The following is a 12,305-nucleotide window of genomic DNA, read 5'->3' on the forward strand; positions in this document are numbered from 1 at the left end:
CCCAAGGCACACCAGAAACCACTACATGAGTAGAGCTCCAGGCCCATGATAAGAAGACACTATGGCCCCGGCCAAGGCCATTGTAGGAAAGTGGTCTTCCAGCAGGGAGCACTCTGTTCTCTGGACTTGGCAGTAATGGTCATGTAATGGCAGTAATAGGGACACCGTACAGTTGCGACTGCCGTCCTTCGGATGAGGTGATAAATTCAAGTACCCAGAGCGCCTATCGCAAACAGTAGGGGGTTCCCTGATGTTCCTGTACAAATTCCCAATCAGGTCTCTGACATCAAGGCCGCCTAATTATCCCTCCCCTTAATTGGCTGATATCAATCCCCATCTACTGAGCCTTTCAGCATTTCCACCCTAGAAAGTGCTTTGAGTCTCTAGAAAAGCACAATATAAATGCAAGGATCATTCATTCATTCATTCATTCATTCATTCATTCATTCATTCATTCATTCATTCATTCATTCATTCATTCATTCATTCATTCATTCATTCATTCATTCATTCATTCATTCATTCATTCATTCAAAAGCAGGCACACCAAACAGTCACAGTAATCAATTGTAGAGATTGTCTCAAATGTCATGATTATATTGTCATTTGAGATATTTCCATATCATGACACCAATACCTATGACTGATCCAGTAATAAAACAACGTCAAGAACAGCACAAGAAGCACTTCTATGTGGAATTTATAGACATCTGATTAACAAGTGCAGATACTGTACAGTATTTGTATTGATATTGTAACGTTTGACGTTATTGACGACTCACTGACTCAGGGGGGTTAGTTCTCACTTGTACTTTATTACAGTCTCTGGGTTACAGCGCATAACCTGGGTGCATCACCTCTCATCATGTTCAACAACTGCCTCTGAACTTCCCATAGTGCTGTTAACTAACCAGAGAGCGAGGACGCTGGCTGCCACACCCTCTTATACCTTTGGCCGAGGCCAGCCCCTGCACTCCAGCCTCTGTCACCCTGCGGCTTAAGCGACCAATAGCGTCAGTGCTAGCCCGGAATGGCGGAGAGCTGAGTGACAGCCCGGCTGACCAATGACCCCCAAACTCAGGGTCGGTACATTACCCCCCCACAACTAAGTATCTCGCCCCGAGAGATGAACCAACCCCACCCACAGTCCCCTACATTACCCCCCCCCCCCCCCCCCCCCCCACCCCCCAGCAATGCTTGCTCCGTTGTGGAAGACCTTCTGTCGGTCTGAGGAAGGAGGACGCTAGCAACCTGATTAACCAAAGAAGCACTTGGTGGTTGTCGTCTCCTGGGGCCCGACAGAGAAGGGAGCAGCCGGTAAACAACAGACAGTCTTGCTTCCCCCCCCCCACACACCATGCTAGGCCAGCACTCCCTCCCCAATACTCGCTAGTTTAACTACTATAGTAGTTCATGTTCATTCATATAATAAAGTAGAAGTTCATTTTCATTCATATATAAATTAAACTAGTAGTTCATGTTCATTCATTATATTAAACTAGTAGTTCATGTTCATTATTTTTTTTTTATCTACTTTTTCTCCCCCTTTTTCTGTGATATTGTTTTCTCTCCCATCCCAATTTCCTCTCGTGCCAATTCTCCCTCCCCTGTCCTGATCGTTGCTCGCATGTGCCCCCCACTGGCCGGTCATCGGGAGGATAGAAGCCCATCACATGTCCCCTCCGATACATGTGGAGGCAGCCAGTCACTTCTTTTCACCTGCCAGCGCGGACTCTCATTGGCGAGGAGTAACGTGTAGGAGGCTCACCCCCTGGTGTCCTGGGTTGTTGACTATCTGATGGGCAGACCCCTGTACGTGCGCCTACGGAGCTGTGTGTCAGACAGACTGGTCAGCAACACCGGGGCCCCGCAGGGGACAGTCCTCTCTCCCTTCCTCTTCACAGTCTACACCAATGACTTCTACTATCGGTCAGAGTCCTGCCACCTTCAAAAGTTTTCTGATGACTCTGCGATAGTGGCATGTATAAAGGACGGTGACGAGAGGGAATACCGGGAACTGGTAGTGGACTTCGTCACATGGTGCGATAAAAACCACCTGCAGCTAAATCTGGCGAAGACCAGGGAACTGGTGCTGTAGCTGGGGAGGAGGAGGAGTGCACCTGTGACCCCCGTTTCCACCAAGGGAGTCGATGTGGACATGGTTGAGGAGTACAAATACCTCGGTGTGCACATCGACAACAAACTGAACGGGTCAAAACACGCATATGCTCTGTACAAGAAGGGCCAGAGCCGACTCTACTTCCTCAGAAGGCTGAGATCCTTCAATGTCTGTACAAGGATGTTGAGGATGTTCTATGAGTCTGTGGTGGCAGGCGCCTTCTTGTACGCTGTGATCTGCTGGTGCAGCAGACTGAGCTGGACTCCCTAGCGAGGGTGGCGGAGAGGAGGAGCCTTGCTAAGCTCCAGGCCATCAGGCAAAACCCCTCCCACCCACTATACACAGACTTGGCTGACAGGAGGAGCATGTTCAGTGCTAGGCTCACATTACCTAAATGCAGCACTGAATGGCACAGGAAGTCCTTCATTCCAACAGCCATCAGACTATACAATGCATCACTGTGCCTCACTGCATCACTGAGCACAGAGTGACAGTTAGCATCTTCCAGGGCCCTCATTCATCAATAGTGTGCGTAGAACATTTCTATTTCCACACGTAAGCACGGAATGTAGAACTAGTGTACGCACAGGGAAGTCGGGATTCATCACACGGTGCGTACGCAGGCTCTACGCTCCTCCGTGTTGATGAATACCACTTTGTTCTACCGTCAATGCTCGTGCATGATTATCCATATATGGTCATGAAAATGAGGAAACACCCCCCATGGGATGTGAAATAATGGACCGACCCGAGCGGGACTCTGAGAAACTCCACGAAGATTGTTCACTGCTGTCGAACCAAGAAGACACTATCGCGTATTTTGGGATAAATAAAAGGCGGACTCGTAAACGGTGATGTCAGATATCAACGGCTCCCTAAGACCATTGCTGCAATTCTGCCTGGACAGCTCAAAATACTAATAAAGACCGTTCGTTGACCACTGTTTGGCGTTGGTTGTGTGTCATTATAACCGTGCTGTAATATGAATGCCTTTATTAGTTGTGTTCGATTGGCTATATGATTTTTAGAGGCATCTATTTTGTTGTCGGCTAATAAAGACCGCGCTGGAATATGACTGCCTTTTCCCGTGTTGTTTGATTAATACCCAGGGCCAGGGATTAAAGTTCTCCTCAATTTTATTCCAAATCGCGATGGATCTCCCGTCAATTTTCTACCTGCTGCATATGATTTCTAGAGGCATACTACAATCTATTTTGATGTCAGTATTGGGTAGCCTATATAAACAATAATAGAGATCATATACAAGAACAATGCATCTCACTGCATGTATGATGTAGCCTGCCTTTCAATACATGAACTTGAATTCCATCATGTTTGTGTGCGGGACTCACAAGGCTGTTGTCACAATGGGTGGTACCGGTACAGTAATTTACAGTCCACACAATATCACGATCCATGCCATAGCCTATGTTCTATTAGGACATGATCTGTGACGACAAATGTTCTAGAATGTTTGAAGATATCATACTCTGAGGCGAGTTGAAAATGTAATGCTCTGAGATGCTCTGGAGCAATCTCTCTCTCTGTCTCTCGGATCAATCAAATCAAATAATTAACACATGTATGTTGTCATTTTAAACAACTCACCATTCATTCATTATGCATCAGCAGCAGCTAAATTAATGTTATAGTTCACAACAGCAGCGCGTTTTGAATCGCTAGCCTATTATCGTCTCAGCAAGCACAGTCAATACTTTTTTCCGTAGCCGCATTTCGCGGAGACAGCTGTGTATAGCGAGAGAGAGAGAGCGAGAGAGAGAGAGAGAGAGAGAGAGAGAGAGACTCACTGTTTAGTTGAAACGTCCAGGGCAGGAGGGCTTGATAAAGTGTATAATCCACTGTTGATGTATTCCAGACCACTGTCCACTGTGTCCAGACTGCATCCGCCATATAGCTTGTTAGCCAAGTGTTAGCTTGTTAGCAGTTAGCACCACACAACACAAGTACTTCATTCCTTTGTCCATTTCCGCGTCGAACAGACTGCAAACTACCTGGCGTTCTATCGCCATGCTCTAAGACAAACTCTAACCTTAACCAACTTTGAAAGAGTGCCTAAGCTTAACCGTCTAAAGAACTTGCAGTCACGCTCTAAGACAAACAGCTGCATCTCACAACAACACAACTATCTCTACTACCACCAACCTAGGAATAAGCTAGAATTGGAACATTAGAAATTGGATTCGGCCAATCAGAGATCGTCTCCGCGAAATTCTGCTACGGAAAAAAATACTGGCGTCGGCCAATCAGAGAGCGTCTCCGCGAAATGCGGCTACAGAAATTCTTGACGCTGCTGCCTAGACCGCTTCAAATCGCGCCCGGATTCCAACATAATAGTCATATTTCAACGCACAACGCGTTACGCACTGATTGGCTGCGACGGATACAGCGATCAAACCGTGACGCGCACTCAGAGCGCTATCGCGTCTAGCCCGGGCCGAGAAATAAAAAAAAAAAAAAAGTGAGTCACTTCCTGTTCAAGAAAACGAGTATTTTTTATTTTATATAATAACGTTATATTGTGCATTGGAAACACAAACATACTTAAAATGAGTAAATATTATTCATTTTAAACATGTTTATATTATTTATAGGGCTATAAAACAAAAAACTAAAAAAGAATTTTTCTTGTTCTCTCATATAACCAGGGCAGGGCCTGAGGGGGGGGCGGCGCCCGAGCGCCCCTAGTGGCGAGCCGCCACTGATGCCATGTGGTCTAGATGCCGGGTGGTCTAGATGTGTCACGGTCCCAGGCTGAGCTCCGCCTGGGGCTGTGAGGACAATGTGAACAGTAGTCTCCTGCCGCCATCTAGCGGGCACCGCCAGATGGTGCAGGCCATTATTTTGTGTTGCTTAAATGTAATTGATTTGATTTCCTCGTTTATGTTGTCCTGGGCTCTTCCTTCCCTTGTTTAAATGTCATCCTCCTGCCTGGTTGTTGTGTGTGATATTGCTTTTTGTGTCTAGTTTGATTCTGTGTTTTGGACTGGCTTGCCAGGTGTTGCTAATTATAATTAGTCTTGTATTTAAGTGTGGGTCTGTCCTCACTTCCTTGTGGCATCATACCTCCGTAACCCCTGTACCTGTCGTGTCATTGCTTTCGTTGTCCTTGCCCTTTTGTTGTTTTGAGTCAAAGTAAGTGTTGTTAGTATTCGGTTTTGTGCACTTTGTTTTTCGTGTAACCAGTTCGTTTGCTCTCTGTGCCAGCTCAGCTGCGCCTTTCGCTTTTGTTTTGTGCTTGTACAGTATCCTTGCTCTCGTGGTTCTTAAATAAATAGAGCACTGTGATTGAGAAGAGCAAACCTCCGTCTCCGCCTCCTCCTTCCATTCCTGTCCGCATATTGGGTTCTCCTCTCCTTCCCTTGTCACCCTAATCCTAACACCATGTGGTCTAGATGCCATGTGGCAGTGTTGGGCAGTAGCTAGCTACAAGTAGCGACGCTACATAGCTTAACTACATTTCTTAGTAGCGTGATGGTAACGTCGCTACTTTTGAACCAAATAGCGTTATTTGTAGTGTAGCTATTTTTAGACCCAAGTAGTGACGTAGCGTGAGCAAACGCTACACGCTACTGTCCGGAGAAACAGCCTGGACTGCTAAACAAAGATTTGTGGAAACAAAAAAATCCCTGGAGAAAACCCAATGTGATTGGTTGGTTGGTTTAGATATGAGTATGACGACTCACGATTGGGTAAGGTTAGGGGCTTAGGGCAAAACATTACGGGTAGGCCAATCAGAGGCAGGATAGGGCGGGTCATGCCGCTCCAAGACAGACACAGCGGCATGAAGTGACCAGTCCGTGCGAAATGGCAGAGGCAGAGGGATTCATTGTTTCCAGTGAAACTGATGGCATCGATGTGTGAGGATTCTGTAAGGATTGGTTCATTCCCCGCCACACGCTCCGCTCCTTTAAGGTACTGTGTTGATTGGTGCATTCCCCGCCACACGCTCCGCTCCTTTAAGGTGCTGTGTTGATTGGTGCATTCCCCGCCACACGCTTTTGGAGCAAGTATCAATTCCAGCGCGCACCTGTCATAGTTTTTGATTAGCACCCCAGAGGCTTTTTATACTGGGACTTCCCTTCAATCGAGGTCGGGTCGTTTTGAGTATTACTGCTTTGAATACTTCTGTTTCTGCCTGTTGTTCCCCGTTGCTGTGCCTCGTCTACTCTCCCTCCAGGACATCTGTGGATTGCCGCTGGTGAAGACCTTGTCCCCCGTTTTGAGCTGCGCCTCATTTACCCGCTTTACTCTTGCGCTTTGGTGAGTTTGAACCAAACCCCTTTTTGGACTATTCTGTTTTGTGTGTTTTGAAGAACACTGAAGAGTTCTATTTTTGCTTGCACTGGACTCAGCTGGGGTGTGTGTTTAGAAGAGACACTGAAGTTATCGTTTTTGTTTTGCACTGACCCTCAGCTAAATTGTGTGTTGTGGTGAACACTGAAGATATCGTTTTGTTTGTTCTGGACTCAGCTAAGGGAGGAGGAGACCGCACTGCCTCTGTGTGATGTGGACTGTTATTGACCTCTCTCTCTCTCTCTATTTTCCACCTCGAGTTGAAGCTGGGAGTATCTGCAGAGCCGTTTCGGCGTCAACACCGTTTCCCCACCTCGAACACCAAGAGGATCTGCAGAGCCGCAGATAACTCTGCTGAAGGCAGTCTCCCTTTGTTTCAAGATTGTTACTTGCTCCTTTTTGACTCTGAAAATAAATACGCCCTAGTATTTGGCTAACTCTGAACTACCTGTCTGTGCCGTGCGTTTGAGGTCGGTTTCAAACCCTAACACGATGAAGTTGAAGTCCAGGACCTGCCCCGTCTCCATGGCCGTATCTGCTCTCAACTTCCGACACGACCAGCACTAATTTGAGAACACACATTCAGGTGAGCTGATTAAGCTTTACATAACCATTGTCAACTGTTCCCAAACAGCACACAAGTCAGTGCACTTTTTTGTCAACAGATTTAACTAACAGATAGAGATAGCTGCTATTATTTTTCACTGTAGGCAGAAAATTAACAATATTATGGGGGTGGGGAAAAGAAAAGGCAAACTAACATACATACACACACTAAGAGGGAAAAGATCATCTAGAGCAGTGGTTCTCAACCTGTGGGTCAGGACCCCCAGGGGGGGTCCCCAGATGACAGTGAAGTGACCATTTAAGGCCTTTTTTGTGAGGCCATGGAATGTTTTGTGAGTTACATATTTAAATACATTTGGTCATTTAGCTGACGCTTTTATTCAAAGCAACTTACAGATTGTGTACAACAAGTCAGCAGGAGAGGTACATATCTAGCAGCCAAGGATAAGTAGTATTGTTTGTCTAGCAGTGTCGAGCTTGAGTGTTATACTCTGAGTACATACTGTAGTATAGACATATTAGCATAGTTGGTAGTAGTATAGACATGGTAGCCTAATAGTAAAATGCAGTAAGAAAGTTATTATTAGTTAAAATTGAGATATTGTAGGAGTGTGTTTTTGGTTGATGAAAAGTGGGCAGGTTTCAGCTAGGAGAGGGTATCAGGCAGCCAGAAGATGCAGAGTTAGAGATAAATAATAAATAAAGATAGAATAGAAAAGAAAAAGACCATTACTGCATCAAAATGGATTCAAGTCATGCCACAAAAATGTGTTTGTTCTGTTCTATTGATGTCCATTCATGTAAAGATGGATTTCGTTAATGTCTGTTTTGTGAGACAAATGTTTCTTGCACTTTTTCTTTGGCCAGGTTGTCATTTTGCTACTGTGGTTTGAGTTGAAACAGTAGTTTATCCTGTGCTGAAAAGTATCCATTCCAATAGAGATAGTATATATTTTGGTGTTTATTTGATTATTGTTTCACTGCCTTTTATTTATTACGTTTCCAGTTTTTTCCTCATACTTTATTAACATTTTGTACATGGTACCGCAAGGTACATTAATACAAGTTCATGTTAAAAGGATGACACAAAAAGTTTCAAGTTTCTTTAATAGTTGTCATACAGAAGTACAGAATACTTTCATACAAAATGCTTCTTACTGTTACGCTCCAGAGACTGTGCTAGACAAGATAGTATCAAATAACATAGTATAGCATGTATGTAACAAAGGATCAGATTAAACCGAATATATATATTTATTGATTGATATATATTGCATAGTATTTGTATATCGTTTGATATCCCTTGTATATTCCTTGTACATATACACGGAATATCCCTTTAGCCCAGACCATAATATTTCATTCTCCTATTGGACAGCGGTCCACAGGCGCCAGAGCCATGCCTCCAGAGTCAGGTTCAAGGCTACCGTCAAGACATGTCTGTGCATGCCCGGCCTTGCCCAGGGCTACGAGACAGAAATGAGGTTGGCACTAGTTTGTTCGCCGTGCATATAAATATGGCGCAGGTGAATACAGAAGCACTTAGTCAGAAGTCTTAGAGTTACCAATAAGTTGAAGCCTCACCCACGATACTCCGTGCGGTGAAGTATGGCCTGTTTGGCCCCAAAATAGAGCATTGAGACCGCGTGCGAATTAATAACTGAATTGTCAGAGTTTGGCGCTATACCGTCGAGTGCGACATATTTCTATTAAGTCAGTAATAGTCTATTTGTGTATAGTGTATCGTGCGGCTAAAGTTCTACAGTGACCAGTATCACCAACGCTTCCTCGTATCAGCTAGAGTGCTTATCCAGGCTGGGCTGCTTTCATGGCGCTTTCACCCGAGGAGACCTAGACGAGAACCGTGTGGACATGTACACTGGATTAATCTACCCGACGACTACATAGCCCTTTGCGGCTGGATTATATTTGTTTTGGTCTTGTGATTTATGGAGCGGAGAATCGCCGACGCCTACACGTGTTGGATTTACCCTGAAGAGCCACGTCGAGTCTGCGCCTCAGAGAGCCTGAGGCCGGCTAGCTTTCTTCACTGTGGAGCTACAGTCTACGGAGAACAGCTGTATTCGTCTGTGGATCAAGAGGCTATTGCACCGTCTCCTGTACTTGGAGTCTCCTTAGTCATCGTTGACCAGACTCTCTACTACCGACAGATCCTCTACCCCTGCTGGCTTACAACCGGGGGGACCCTTCAGTATCTCCCGCTATATATTACTAGTGTACCATAGATATAATTTCCTAAGATTCAGGTTGTATAATTACCTCCTGCGTAACCAGAGAATGGACATTCATTATTGATTTGCCTACGCATATTCCTTTGCCTTATAAGCGCATCCAAAGTATAATAGAAAGTATATTATGTACCTTTTGCTGCAATAAATACTTGATTATACCTTTGTGTGGAACCGATTTATTGTGGGAAGTGTTCATCATATTTATATATCATGTACTGTATGGCCAGTAATTAAAGTACATAAAGCGGTAGTGGTTTAATGATACCATACTTATCAATACAGTCAGGGAATTGTACCCCTCAGTTACAATGTAGTTTAGAAGAAGAAAATGAGGTCACAGTGTTCGGTATAGACATATGTACAATGTTCTGAGTTACCATATAATATACAATACTATGCAGTGTACTAATGTACAGTACTATATAGTGCAAAGCAGAAATGGGATGAGGTACAATTTAGGTACAATTTACAGTAAGGTGTACGAGTTGTAGTGCAATCCTTCATCAATAAATATAAAGTGTGGGGAGTGGGTGCTACAGTGTGTTTGTTTAAAGTGGGTGTGTGCTATAAAGTGTGTGGAGTGGGTGCTACAGTGTGTTTGTTTAAAGTGAGTGTGTGCGTGTGGATGTGTGTGCTATGTGTGTTTGGTGGTTGTTGTTGTGTAGGGGAGGATCTATGGTGGTTGTTGTTGTGTAGTGTTCATTCATTGTTCGTTTAGCAGGCTGATTGCCTGGGGATAGAAGCTTCTTCTGAGTCTTTCTGTGCTCGCCTTGAGACTCCGGTATCGCTTGCCTGACCGCAGCAGTTCAAAGAGGCAGTTGTTCGGGTGACTGGAGTCTTTAATGATTCTCTTAGCCTTGCCCTTGCAACGCTTGTTGTAAATGTTCTGGAGGGTGGGGAGCCCCCCTCCAATTGTGCGTTCGGCTGAACGTGTCACTCTTTGTAGTCTGCTTCGGTCTTGTGCAGTGCTATTCCCAAACCAGGAGGTGATGTTGCCGGTCAAGATGCTCTCTATTGTACATGAGTAGAAGTTCTTAAGGATCTTCTGACTGACTTGGAACTTCCTTAGGCGCCTGAGGAAGTAGAGGCGTTGTCGTGCCTTCTTCACAACACTGTCAATGTGTGTGGTCCATGTCAAGTCCTCGGATATGTGGGCTCCGAGGTACTTAAAGCTGTTGACTCTCTCAACCGGTGCCCCGTCGATGCTGAGGGGGCTGTAGTCCTTGACCCCCGACCTCCTGAAGTCCACAATCATCTCCTTTGTTTTGCTGACGTTCAGGGAGAGGCTGTTTTCCTGGCACCATCCCGCCAGGACCTTGACCTCTTCCAGGTAGGCCCTCTCGTCGTTGGCAGAGATCAGGCCCACCACCACTGTGTTGTCAGCAAATTTGATGATTGTATTGCTACTCCGCTGAGCCACACAGTCGTGTGTGTACAGGGAGTAGAGGAGGGGACTCAGAACACAGCCCTGGGGGGCCCCTATGTTGAGGGTGATGGATGAGGAGGTGCAGTTGCCTGCTCTCACCACCTGGGGTCTGCCAGTCAGGAAGTCCAAGACCCACTGGCAGAGGTCATAGTTCAAGCCCAGGTCCCTGAGCTTGGCTATGAGTATGGAGGGGACTATGGTATTGAATGCCGAGCTGTAGTCGATGAATAGCATTCTCACATAGTTCCCCTGCCTCTTGTCCAGGTGTGATGCTGCTGTGTGCAGCACATGGGCTATGGCGTCCTCCGTGGACCTGTTGGGGCGGTATGCAAATTGCAGGGGGTCCATGTTGATGGGGAGGGAGGAGCAGATGTAGCCCTTTACTAGCTTATCAAAGCACTTCATGGCTATGGAGGTGAGAGCTACAGGGCGGTAGTCGTTGAGGCAAGCAGGCTTTTTTGGGTACAGGGATAATAGTGGACTTCTTCAGGCAGGTGGGGATGACAGCCTGTTCTAAGGACAGGTTGAAGATGTCAGTGAATACTGGGGCCAGTTGGTCGGCACAGACTTTTAGGACGCGGCCGGGGATGCCGTCCTGCTGCCTTCCTGATATTCACTTTTTTAAAGGTCCGCCTCACCTCATGCTCTGTTACCCTGAACACTGCGCATCCATCAGCAGCCGACCCCCCCCCCTCGCATAGAAGGTATTGAGGTCATTTGCTAAGGAGATGTCACTGTTCAGTTTGAGGGAGGCGCCTTTGTAGTCTGTCATCGTTTTGAGCCCCTGCCACATAGCTCTAGAGTCAGCTTGTTCAAACTGGAGTTCAATTTTATCCCTGTAGCGCCAGACAGAGGGCTTGTTTCCAGTTTTATAATAAACAATCAAACTGAGAATTTTTTGCCTGCCTATTTGTTTGGTGGAAACTTGATTCTATAAAAAAAATAAAAATAAAAAAAAGTAGTGCCGATGTAGCTAGCTATTTTCTCCATGTTCTTGTAGTGTAGCTTGCTAAATTTTTCTGGGGATAGCTTCCGTTGTAGTTGAGCTATATTTAATCGAGAGTAACTTGTAGTGTAGCTTACTACATTTTCCAAGTAGCTTGCCCATATTATATACAACCAGAGTGCAAATGTAATAGTAAAGTGCATACTATGTACATTGATACAGGTATAAAGATACTATGGGCGGGATCCACAAACGGTTTGCATGGCTTTTTCCCACAGAAAGCCAGTGCATATCGTTCTGAAACTCTGTTTGGTTTCGACAGAGGACGCGCAACGGGTGAAATGAGGTGGCACATGTGTTCCGTCAGCATTGCCTCCTGTGCAATTGGCGCAGTATTTAAATGATGTAATATGGGCGGAACATGTCCCCTTTCTATGCAAATGAGCCTTGTCGAAATCTGCTCGCTATCCAGAAAGGCCGCCGCCAATTGCACCGACCAGTTAACGCGACGCACCTGCCGTCTTCACAGACATGGTGGTAAATAAGCGCAGATCCCTAAGCGCTATAAAGAGGCATCATGCCAGCATCACAGGTGATAATGGCAGCAGTAATTGTTGCCAGATGCAGGCATCGTAATGCCCGGCGTGCCTGTGAAAGAATATTTCTAAAGATAATATCACC

The sequence above is a fragment of the Notolepis coatsorum genome (genome assembly GCF_963971535.1).
Source record: "Notolepis coatsorum genome assembly, chromosome: 1".
Lineage (NCBI taxonomy): Eukaryota > Metazoa > Chordata > Actinopteri > Aulopiformes > Paralepididae > Notolepis > Notolepis coatsorum.